At 47.2% G+C, this 13,322-nt stretch overlaps 1 protein-coding gene across 3 annotated transcripts in view; it reads right to left on the minus strand.

Annotated features, from left to right (window-relative positions):
- Nucleotides 1–5,847, minus strand: part of CBFA2T3 (CBFA2/RUNX1 partner transcriptional co-repressor 3) — a 50,840-nt gene extending 44,993 nt beyond the window's left edge. For all 3 annotated transcript variants that reach the window (XM_040329610.1, XM_040329612.1, XM_040329611.1), the window contains exon 1: nt 5,668–5,847. The gene's annotated coding sequence lies outside the window, so the exon portion shown is untranslated. The remainder of the gene's footprint in view (nt 1–5,667) is intronic.
- Nucleotides 5,848–13,322: the final 7,475 nt, after the last annotated feature.

Below are 13,322 nucleotides of genomic sequence, written 5' to 3' on the forward strand. Positions count from 1 at the left end.
TCCCGTTCAGCCAGTCCTGCGATTTACAATCATAGGTATGAGAAGGTGTTTCTCCTGCGCACGTGCAGGCGGCATTGATGTAAAGTGGTAGTCATTTTGGATGGCAGGTTGTGTGCCGCGGCCTAAACTGAGCGGGGGCGGTCCGAAGAAGGCCGGGTGCGGAAAGAGGAGGAATGGCGCGATCGAACGCAAGAATCAAAATGATACCGTTTATTCTCAACCACTAGGGGTCAGCGATATAACCGAATGACGTCCACAGTGCCGACCCCAATTGCCAGGAGGCCATCAATAGACGTACTCCCCTTTGCGCGCTCCTCGCCCGCCCATGCAGGGCACTTTGATCTCAGAGTCACTGAGACTCAGGTGATCACAGATCCCAGGAAGGGGCAGATCTCGGTCCCTTACCATGTGATCAGCTGTCAGCCAATGACAGTTGATCACGTGATGTAAACAAAGCTCGGTAATCTTCTTTTTTTTTTTCTCTCCCGCTGTCAGCGGGAGAGAAAAAAAAGCTGATCACCGGCTTAGGTGCAAGGGACATTGGTCCCAAAGAGGAAGGAGGCACATCTGCCTCATCTGTGCCAATCTGTACCCCCACAGTGCCCACCAGTGCCACCTATCAATGCCCACGATTGGTGCCAATCAGTGCCTCATCAGTGCCACCTAGCAGTGCTGCCTATCATTGTAACCTACCAGTGCCGATCAATGCCCATAATTGCCAGAGTGGGGGAGGGGCCTAGACCAGGTAATATGGGATCAGTGCCGTGTAGCCTGCAGAGGGGCCCGGTACCCTTAGATGTGACCCTGACCTTCCCACCCCCCCAACCCAAGCATCACACCGGGCAGGTGACCCCTTTACGGGCCAGTCTTATCCATCCCAGTTTTGCACCAAACTGGTAAAGACAAGGTGGCGATCGAACCACATAGCTCTTCCCTAGGCACTTCCAACATGTGAGAAGTCAAGCGCTCAACTGCGCATGCTCGGCAAACGCTTATCAAGTAACCAGCTACAGTGCAGCAGGTCCCAGCAGGATTGAGGGTGGACAGATGTCTCGGAGCCGCCTGGTGTGTCTAGGGAGTCATCTGTCCATCTACAGCCAACCTTCAGCGCCATCTCCTTCCCTGCGTTCCTTTTCTTCGCCATTTCAATCTCTAGAATTTCTAACGCCGAGAAAAAAATCCAAATAATAGCGACTTCCATAAGATTCGCCCATTGCTGGCTGCCTCAAGAAGCGAACTCCGTATTCCAACTCCACATCCCGAAAACGTGCCGCTTCCCTACAATGTTATATATATATTGTAACAATGTATTGAATTATTATTTATTATTATGTTTATTATTATTATTATTATTATTATTATTATTATTATCATTACTATTAATACTATTATTCAAAACTCTCTTGCAGCATATTATATGCACATTGCAACAATGTATTACATTATATTATTATTATTATTAGTCAATACGCTCTTGCAGCATGTAATATGCAAGTTGTAACAATGTATTGAATTGTTGTTATTATTATTATTATTCAAAACTCTCTTGCAGAATATTATTGTCATATTGCAACAGTGTATTAAATTGTTATTATTATTATTATTATTATTATTATTATTATTATTAATAATAATAATAATAATAATAATAATATTATTATTATTAAAAACTCTCTTGCAAAATATTATATGCATATTGCAACAGTGTATTAAATTGTTGTTGTTGTTATTATTATTATTATTATTATTATTATTATTATTATTCAATGCTCTCCTGCAGCATGTAATATGCAAGTTGTAACAATGTATTGAATTATTATTATTATTAGTCAACACTCTCTTGCAGCATATTATATGCATATTTTAACAGTGTATTAAATTGCTATTATTATTATTATTATTATTATTATTATTCTTCGATACTCTCTCGTAGCATAGGATTGCCTAATACTGTGAATTATCAGACAATAAAATATTTTAATTAAAGGCGTTAAAATAATCTGCTTTATCCGGTTAGGCGATGCTGAGATTAATGCTGGTATGTACAAAGTTGGGTGAACCAGAGAACGCCCCCCCCTCCCCCCACCCCTCCTGTCACCGGATAACGGGAGGTAAGACAATGACATTTAATTGCCAGCTGCTTGTCAGGGGACATTGCCCTTTGCTGTATGAAAGAAGATGGAGAGATTTTTAATTATAAATATTAAAAACTATACAATATAACGGGATCCCCACCCGGGATATTTGAACCCCCACCCGGGATATTTGAACCCCTACCCGAGATATTTGAACCCCCACCCGGGATATTTGAACCCCCACCCGGGATATTTGAACCCCCACCCAGGATATTTGAACCCCCACCCGGGATATTTGAACCCCCACCCGGGATATTTGAACCCCCACCCAGGATATTTGAACCCCCACCCGGGATATTTTAACCCCTACCCGGGATATTTGAACCCCCACCCAGGATATTTGAACCCCCACCCGTGATAATTGAACCACCACCCGGGATATTTGAACCCCCACCCATGATAATTGAACCCCCACCCGGGATATTTGAACCCCCACCCGGGATATTTGAACCCCCACCAGGGATATTTGGACCCCCACCCAGGATATTTGAACCCCCACCCGGGATATTTGAACCCCCACCCAGGACATTTGAACCCCCACCCGGGATATTTGAACCCCCACCCGGGATATTTACATCTCGTCCTTTGTAAAAGGTTATTAATGGGCGGATTCGCGGACTGTAAGCGAAGTAAAGACGGCGATATTAATTGAAGCTCACGATGATAAATAATCATTATTAATAGGTATTTAACCAAGAGGGAGGAATTTCTTCACAAAAAGTGAAACAAAATTGGCGAATAGTTCTCCCAGGGATGTGAGCTTTGAGGAGCGAGCGGCGCCCCCCCTGCCCCCCGCCATACGACGCAGCCAGGTGGCAGGGACCGCTCCTCGCCTTGACGGCCGGCTCCGTAACACTCTGCGTGACAGACGGATTCCGCAAACAATACCCGGCCAGCGCTAAGAAGATTACACGGTGTATTGTTACAGAGATTACTAAACACGACATGAATTGCCAAACCAAAAATTCTGGATCTGGTGCCATTCGCTGGTGGATCGTCACCGGAGGTCACGAAAAACAAGCCTCTTTTGTTAATGCCAACGCTCAATCTGATTGCTAGCTCTGCAGGCAAATTTTTTTTTTCTGTCTTTCTTTTTTTTGTTTTTGTTTTCCCTGTCAAGCCAAAACGCAGGAAGAGATCAAACCTCACCGGAATAACCGGCTTTCCTAATAAAATAAACCACAATTCTGCCAACTGACGGCGACGAGACCTTCGGAGACGGGTTTGGGAGATCGCATCCTCTCTCCACACAGTTCTCGCCTTGATTTTATTATTATACTCTGATGTTTGTGTTATAGTTCTAGCAAATAAAAAACATCAAAACACACCAACACCCCCCCCCCCCCCACCCCCAACACCCCCACATGGACCTGTCGTGGTCTGCAATGCCAGGAAGATGTCCAACAACAAATAACATGGAGGAGCTTCTTCCCTGCTGAAGAATCCACAAAAATATCACTTTATTGGCCCCAAAAACAGCCAAAAACACCATAAAAAGTCACACAGAAGGGCGGCCGCTGTCACCCCGAGATTTCTTCCTCTAGTCACCCAAATAACTAAATAATGACATGAATGGGACACGGAGGATGGACTGGGAGCCGCTCAGAAGAGAATCTTTACTGGAACACTAGAGATGGAAATGTGGATTCTGTACACGGAACTTCCAAAAGAAGACGAAATAAGAGCTCAACAAACATGGCCGGCTACCAGAAAGAGACATGGGTCAATGGCAGGATAGGCAATGGCAGGAGGGTCAATGGCAGGATAGGCAATGGCAGGATAGGCAATGGCAGGATGGTCAATGGCAGGATAGGCAATGGCAGGATAGGCAATGGCAGGATGGTCAATGGCAGGATAGGCAATGGCAGGATGGTCAATGGCAGGATAGGCAATGGCAGGATGGTCAATGGCAGGATGGTCAATGGCAGGATAGGCAATGGCAGGATAGGCAATGGCAGGATAGGCAATGGCAGGATAGGCAATGGCAGGATGGTCAATGGCAGGATAGGCAATGGCAGGATGGTCAATGGCAGGATGGTCAATGGCAGGATAGTCAATGGCAGGATAGGCAATGGCAGGATAGGCAATGGCAGGATGGTCAATGGCAGGATAGGCAATGGCAGGATAGGCAATGGCAGAATGTTTAATGGCAGGGTAGGCAATGGTAGGATAGTCAATGACAAGATAATCAATGGCAGGATAGGCAATGACAGGATGGTCAATGGTAGGGTGATTAATGGAAGGATAGTCAATGGCAGCATAGGCAATGGCAGGGTAGTCATTGGCAGGATTGTCAATGGCAGGATGGCCAATGGCAGGATAGGCAATGGAAGGATAGTCAATGGCAGGGTAGTCAGTGGCAGGATGGTCAATGGCAGGATAGGCAATGGCAGGATGGTCAATGGCAAGATAGGCAATGGCAGAATTGTCAATGGCAGGATAGGCAATGGTAGGAAATGCAATGGTAGGAAAGGCAATGGTAGGAAAGGCAATGGTTGGAAGGTCAATGGCAAGATAATCAATGGCAGGATAGGCAATGGAAGGATTGTCAATCAAAAATCCCCAAAAAGACCAACAGAGTACATAGAGAGGAAAGAGAGAGATGAAGAGATGGAAAGATCTGATAGAAATAGGTAGATAGATAGATAGATAGATAGATAGATAGATAGATAGATAGATAGATAGATAGATAGATAGATAGATAGATCAACTATGGCTTGCAACTAGATAGAGGCAATGTTTAGTAGTATAAAATGCAATGACAGGATACTCAATGGTAGGATAGTCAATGGTAGGATAGTCAATGGTAGGATAGTAAATCAAAAATCCCAAAAAAGACCAACAGAAAATGTAGAAAGAAAGAGAGGAGAAGAGATGGAAAGATCAGATAGAAAATAGACAGAAAGATAAATAGATAAACAGGCATGGCTTGAAACCGGATAGAGGCAAAGATCAGTAGTAGGATAGTAAATGAGGAATACCAAAAAAGACCAACAAGAGAACATATCCTAAGAGAGAAAGAGATGGAAAGACCTGATAAAAATGGATAAAGATAGATAGATAGATAGATAGATAGATAGATAGATAGAGACAGATAGATAGATAGATAGATAGATAGATAGATAGATAGATAGATAGATAGATAGATAATAAATATTGGAGATATAGATACATAGATAGATAGATAGATAGATAGATAGATAGAGATAGATAGATAGATAGATAGATAGATAGATAGATAGATAGATAGATAGATAGCGATGAGATAAATGGAAGGTTCAATAGTAGGATAGAACATAAAAAATAAAAATAAAATAAAACTAGAAAACGAATCAGAGAGAAGTACGATACAGACAGATAGATAGATATGTATATGGATAGATAGATAGACTGGCATAAGTCGATAAAGGTAGGTCGGTAGATGGACAGGTCGGTAGGCAGATCGGTAGATAGACAGTCGGATCCCCATGTACGGAAGGACAGACAGTGGGGTACAGGGGAGGGGGGCCCGCAGAGGGTCCCAGTGACTTACCCCGGGTCAGGAAGGAGTTGCAGGTCAGTGGTGCAGACTGGTCCAGGTGGAGGTAGGTAGTCCAGGTAGGTAGACCATGTCCCCTGTTCTCCGGTAACGTCCCCCGGCTCCGGGGCTCCAGTCTCTCCCTCCCCTCCCCCCAGTTGGCGGTGCCGCTGTCCCGGTACTCCTCCTCCGCCGGCTCCCAGCCTGACACTGCCGCTGCTGCTCTGTCTGCTCGGGGATGGAGGCAGCGCCACTACCGCAGGCGGCCTGCAGGGGGAGCCGGACTGCCGTCTGTACAGCGCTGAGCCCAACAAAGCCAGAGCTGGGACAGCCTGGGTGACAAGGCACTGGTGGAAGCGGACTTCTCTGTATATGGAGGGGGGTGGGCTGGTCCTGGGTGACAAGGCACTGGTGGAAGCTGACTTCTCCTCTGTATATGGAGGACAGCCTGATCCTGTGTGACAAGGCACTGGTGGAAGCTGACTTCTCCTCTGTATATGGAGGACAGCCTGATCCTGGGCGACAAGGTTCTGTATATGGAGGGGGTGGCCTGATCCTGTGTGACAAGGCACTGGTGGAAGCTGACTTCTCCTCTGTATATGGAGGACAGCCTGATCCTGGGCGACAAGGTTCTGTATATGGAGGGGGTGGCCTGATCCTGTGTGACAAGGCACTGGTGAAAATACTATGCACTGTCACTGTACTGATGCCACTGGCTGGGAAGGGGTGACATTGTGTAATGTGTGCGGCTCCAATCACAGCTCGGGATTGTGGATCGCGGTGTGAAATCGCAGAAATTCTGCCCGCGGTTCCAGAATAGCGGCAAAACGCGGAACACGGTTGTAATTCCGTTATTTCTTAATGGCACCCAGAACACGGGGCGATTGTGCCATGATTGTCGACACCAATCAATGCCCATCAGTGACACCAATCAGAGCCCATCAGTGCCACCACTCAGTGCCCATCAGTGCCACCACTCAGTGCCCATCAGTGACACCAATCAGAGCCCATCAGTGACACCAATCAGAGCCCATCAGTGACACCAATCAGAGCCCATCAGTGACACCAATCAGAGCCCATCAGTGACACCATTGAGTGCCCATCAGTGACACCAATCAATGCCCATCAGTGACACCAATCAGTGCCCATCTGTGACACCAATCAGTGCCCATCAGTGACACCAATCAGTGACAAATTATTTATTATATTGATGAGAGGAAAAGAAGGAACCAGAGATGGCAAATAGAAGGAAAATAAACATCAGAATTGTTGTATTTCAGCGGCTTTTTGTCTACAATGGTTGTTAGCATTGCGCTATGTAAGTTATTCTTATTATTCTAATCTATTCTATTCTTTTCTATTTAAATTTATTCCATTTGAAATTCAAATTTATAGTTATATTCTTTCTATTCTATTCTGTTGTTTTTTCTATACTATTCTAATCTATTCTATTCAAATTCAAATTGATTCTATTTGAATTTTGGGAAATGTTATATTTTTTCTATTCTATTCTATTGTTTTTTTTATTATTATTTTCTATTCTATTGCAGTCTATTCTATTATTTTCTTATGTATTCAAATTCAAATGTATTCTATTTGAAATTCGAATTTCAGAAGATGGTTATATTATTTCTATGTTATTTTATTCTAATATATTTGTTTCTATTATCGTCTAGTCTATTCTGTTCTTTTATTTCCTATTCTGTTTTACTGTATTATATTCTATTCTTTTATTTTCTGTTATATTTTTTTCTTTTCTAGCCTATTATTTTTTTTTTCTATTCTATTCCATAATTTTCTATTTTATTCTCTGTGGAAATTTGAAAACGATTCGAATTCGAAAGATATTTGAAAAGCGAATTAAATTCGAATTTCGTTCAAATAATTTTTTTCCTGTTATTTCGGATTCGTTTTGAATTTGTAATTCGGAAAGTTGGGATCCGAATTTCTGAAAAACGAATTTTGATTTGGAGTGAAAGGAAGCGCACGTGTCTGCATGTAACGGGGATTTCTCTGCCAGGGAGGAGGGGGTTAATCATGTGTGATGTCCCCGCCCCCCCCGGTGTCACCGCCCCCCCGGGAGGAATAACCTATCACAGGCGCTCGGGGGGACAATTGGCACAGCGGCATGAATGGGCACAGTGGCGACAATTGATGGCACAGTGATGACAATTAATGGCACAGTGGCTGCGTTTGATGGCATGGCACAGTGGCTGCGTTTGATGGCATGGCACAGTGGCTGCGTTTGATGGCACAGTGGTGACAATTGATGGCACAGTGGCTGCGTTTGATGGCATGGCACAGTGGCTGCGTTTGATGGCACAGTGGTGACAATTGATGGCACAGTGGCTGCGTTTGATGGCACAGTGGTGACAATTGATGGCACAGTGGCTGCGTTTGATGGCATGGCACAGTGGCTGCGTTTGATGGCACAGTGGTGACAATTGATGGCACAGTGGCTGCATTTGATGGCATGGCACAGTGATGACAATTGATGGCACAGTGATGACAATTGATGGCACAGTGACTGCATTTGATGGCATGGCACAGTGGTGACAATTGATGGCACAGTGATGACAATTGATGGCACAGTGACTGCATTTGATGGCACAGTGGTGACAATTGATGGCACAGTGGCTGCGTTTGATGGAATGGCACAGTGGTGACAATTTATGGCACAGTGGCTGCATTTGATGGCATGGCACAGTGGTGACAATTGATGGCACAGTGACTGCATTTGATGGCATGGCACAGTGATGACAATTGATGGCACAGTGACTGCATTTGATGGCACAGTGGTGACAATTGATGGCACAGTGGCTGCGTTTGATGGAATGGCACAGTGGTGACAATTTATGGCACAGTGGCTGCATTTGATGGCATGGCACAGTGGTGACAATTGATGGCACAGTGGCTGCGTTTGATGGCATGGCACAGTGGTGACAATTTATGGCACAGTGGCTGCGTTTAATGGCATGGCACAGTGGCTGCGTTTGATGGCACAGTGGCGACAATTGATGGCACAGTGGCTGCGTTTGATGGCATGGCACAGTGGCGACAATTTATGGCACAGTGGCTGCGTTTGATGGCATGGCACAGTGATGACAATTGATGGCACAGTGATGACAATTGATGGCACAGTGACTGCATTTGATGGCATGGCACAGTGGTGACAATTGATGGCACAGTGATGACAATTGATGGCACAGTGACTGCATTTGATGGCACAGTGGTGACAATTGATGGCACAGTGGCTGCGTTTGATGGAATGGCACAGTGGTGACAATTTATGGCACAGTGGCTGCATTTGATGGCATGGCACAGTGGTGACAATTGATGGCACAGTGGCTGCGTTTGATGGCATGGCACAGTGGTGACAATTTATGGCACAGTGGCTGCGTTTAATGGCATGGCACAGTGGCTGCGTTTGATGGCACAGTGGTGACAATTGATGGCACAGTGGCTGCATTTGATGGCATGGCACAGTGGTGCGAATTGATGGCACAGTGGCTGCATTTGATGGGCACAGTGAGGCTGCAATTTTTTTTCCGTTTGCGCCCCCCAAAAATTTTGCGCACCAGCCGCCACTGATCCTAACCTCTAGCACCTACCTATGTGAAGGGTGCGACACATCTAGCGGGTGAAGGTCTACTTTAAGAACTGCGCACAATTGTTCTTCTCTGAAGTGAGGAGGATCGAACACGCACATTCCCACAGCTGCCTCCAGGGCGATCATCGCGTCTTCAGCACCGGCCTCCCAACCAGCCTCTCACTATGGAGGCCTCAACAAGAAGAGCGCGGCCCGCCACTGTGGAGGAGGAGATAAGCTCCGTCTAGGCAGGCTGGGCTGCTGATAACAAAGCTGTTTGTATATCATCAACACAACTGCAGAAATGTATGGGCTGCAGATAGCCGGGGAAACCCAAAACTCATTCCAATTTGTTGGCTTGCCCAAAAAAAATCTAAAATTGATTGACTGGTTCACCGTTCTCAGGGTCAAATGCAATGTGCGTAAGGATAGAAGGTCAAAGTAGATGCAAAGCCTAACTGAATAATACGTCACGCGTTTCGTGCTATATCAGCGCTTAATCAGGACTCATGACTGTCTATGAAGGATGTGTGTTACTGCTTGTAAATAAGGAACAGCATTTAAAAAATTACCTCTCTAGTGGGCATCACATATTTGATCACACAATCCTTGGCCCAGATTCAAGTAGCAATTGCGCCTGTGTAACCATAGGTTACACAGCGCAATTGCTTACTTGCCCCGGCGTTACGAATGCTCCTGATTAAGGAACATCGTAACGCCGACTGCAGCCTAAAATCTGCGTGGCATAAGGCTCTTATGCCACGCATATCTAGGCTGCATTCTTGCGATGACCGCTAGGGGGCGCTCCCATTGTGCTCAGTGTATAGTATGCAAATTGCATACTAAAACCGATTCACAATGTTGCGCGAGCCCTGCGTACGCAATTTACGTCGTTTCCGTACGGCGTGTTTAGCGTAAGGCTGCCCCTTCTAATAGCAGGGGCAGCCAATGCTAAAGTATACCCGTCGTTCCCGCGTCGCGACGTTCGAATTTTACGTAATTTGCGTAAGTGATTCGTGAATGGCGCTGGACGCCATTCACGTTCACTTTGAAGCAAATGACGTCCTTGCGACGTCATTTGCCGCAATGCACGTCGGGAAAGTTTCCCGACGGAGCATGCGCTCTACGCTCGGCGCGGGAGCGCGCCTAATTTAAATGATTCCCGCCCCCTACGGGATCATTTACATTAGGCGCCCTTACGCAGGGCAAGTTTACACAGCGCACACGCAATTTACGGAGCTACTGCTAGCGCAGTAAATTTGCGGGGGGCGCAGGGCCAAAACGCTGCCCTGCGCCTCCGTAAATAAGGGGCAAATCTACCTGAATCCAGGCCCTTGTTTATTAGAGCAATGTTTCTCAACGGCAGGCCTCAAGGCGCCCCCAACAGGTCATGTTTTCAGGCTTTTTATTATTTTGCACAGGTGATTTGATCAGTTTCACTGCCTTAGTAGTTACTACAGCAGTTTCATCTGAGGGAAATCCTAAAAACATGACCTGTTGGGGGCGCCTTGAGGACTGGAGTTGAGAAACACTGATATAGTGTATATAGATACCGTACTTCCTGGTTTTCCTCCATGTGCGATGACGTCATCCAAAGGTCTCCATCTATGTGCTTCCTCACAGGTACACATGACTTCCTCAGGGGGCTCCCAAGGGCATGTGACTTCCTCAGGGGGATCCCAAGGGCATGTGACTTCCTCAGGGGGCTCCCAAGGGCATGTGACTTCCTCAGGGGATTCCCCTGAGGAAGTCACATGTCCCTGTGACGAAAAAAACATAATGAAAAAAAAACTTTGTTAACACTTTCACTTTTCCTCTCTTCTCCCCTTTTTAATAATAATAATCATAATAATAATGATAACAATATTAATAATAAGAACACCTAAACCGATCCTCCCTTCGCTTCTTCCCATGTTTTATGTATCTCTTCCCATATCAGAGTCCAAAAAAATCCACCCATCTCTTCCATATACTCTAAAAATGTATCTGGACAGCCTGGACATGTAATAAAAATATATTTTTCTTGAATTAAATGTCTTTTATTTGTGTTCTCTACTCCGCCATTGTTGGGGGGTATGCTGACATCCACTTTTGTGCTATTAACTTACGAGTCTGAAACAAACTCCTTGATATATTAGGGAAAATCCGGAGTCCTGGATTCCTATCGTATTTAAAAGGCCAAGTGCCTTGGTTCCATCAGTAGTTTTTTTTGTATGTTTGATTAGGTTTATTATGTATTAGGTTGCGACTGGGGGTGGCTGGGTGTGACTGATAGTGACTGGGGGTGACTGGGGGGACTGGTGGTGACTGGGTGACTGGTGGTGACTGGGGTGACTGGTGGTGACTGGGGTGACTGGGAATGACTGGTGGTGACTTGGAGTGACTGGTGAAGACTGGGGTGACTGGTGGTGACTGGGGGCAACTGGTGGTGACTGGGGTGACTGGTGGTGACTGGGGTGACTGGGGGTGACTGGTGGTGACCAGGGGTGACTGGGGGCGACTGGTGGTGACTGGAGGTGACTGGGGTGACTGGTGGTGACTGGGGGTGACTGGTGGTGACTGGTGGTGACTGGGTGTGACTGGTGGTGACTGGGGGTAACTGGGGGTGACTGGGGGTGACTGGTGGTGACTGGGGTGACTGGTGGTGACTGGGGGTGACTGGTGGTGACTGGGGTGACTGGTGGTGACTGGTGGTGACTGCGGGTGACTGGTGGTGACTGGGGTGACTGGTGGTGACTGGTGGTAACTGGGTGTGACTGCGGGTGACTGGGTGTGACTGGTGGTGACTGGGTGTGACTGGGGGTAACTGGTGGTGACTGGTGGTGACTGGTGGTGACTGGGGTGACTGGTGGTGACTGGGGGTGACTGGTGGTGACTGGGGTGACTGGTGGTGACTGCGGGTGACTGGTGGTGACTGGGGTGACTGGTGGTGACTGGTGGTGACTGGTGGTAACTGGGTGTGACTGCGGGTGACTGGGTGTGACTGGTGGTGACTGGGTGTGACTGGGGGTGACTGGTGGTGACTGATGGTGACTGGGTGTGACTGGGGGTAACTGGTTGTGACTGGGGGTGACTGGTGGTGACTGGGGGGACTGGTGGTGACTGGTGGTGACTGGTGGTGACTGGGGTGACTGGGGGTGACTGGTGGTGACTGGGGTGACTGGTGGTGACTGGGGGTAACTGGCGGTGACTGGGGTGACTGGTGGTGACTGGGGTGACTGGTGGTGACTGGTGGTGACTGGGGGTGACTGGCGGTGACTGGGGTGACTGGTGGTGACTGGTGGTGACTGGGGTGACTGGTGGTGACTGGGGGTGACTGGTGGTGTAGAAGGAGCTCGCCGCTCTCCCGCCAGCCCCTGCCTGCTCTCCCCGCCGTCTCTGGCTCGGTGTGCAGCGGCTTTGGCGGTGTGAATGCGCAGAGCAGATAAGGGGCTCAGTATGAGGAGAGGGAAGTCTCAGCCGGGTGTTAGCGGATATCACAAGCCGCAGATGGGTCTGAGTGGGCCACATCTGGCATCAGCCCCCCCCCCCCCCCCCCCAACCTCCTCCATAAACATCTCACCTCTCCCCCCTCCTGCTCAATCCGGCTCTCTCCCGGCTATTATCTTCCCTTGTCAGCCTCTCTCAGACCCTTTATTTAATATGGTGAATTAAACTTACCGCATTGTTAACTGCGCCTGACTCTGCCGCCTGGAACTGCGAAAGGAAAACGCACTTCTGACTTCACCGCTATTTATAGCTAAAAAATGATAGTAAATGGGAGAAAAAACGGCGTTCCTTTCATTAAAGCGTGTGCGCTGCATGCGCATCCCGAAACATCCTTAATCATTTGTACATTAAAAATTTCCTCCCCTAGAAAGGGTGTCACAGGCGCCCCCTGGGAAGGCTTCATCACCGGTACCTTCTACAAACCACACCAGATCTCCTACTGAGCATGCGTCATAGGTGTCAGGACCAGGATCTCAGCCAACGACCTCTGCTGCGTCTGGCAGGAGCTCCTGAGATGCTGGACAGCTCCCTGTCTGATCTCAAAGAACAGCCTTGACTCGTCTCTTGTTTCCCTTGAACTCTGAACTCTTTG

Source organism: Rana temporaria, chromosome 11, assembly GCF_905171775.1.
Source record: "Rana temporaria chromosome 11, aRanTem1.1, whole genome shotgun sequence".
Lineage (NCBI taxonomy): Eukaryota > Metazoa > Chordata > Amphibia > Anura > Ranidae > Rana > Rana temporaria.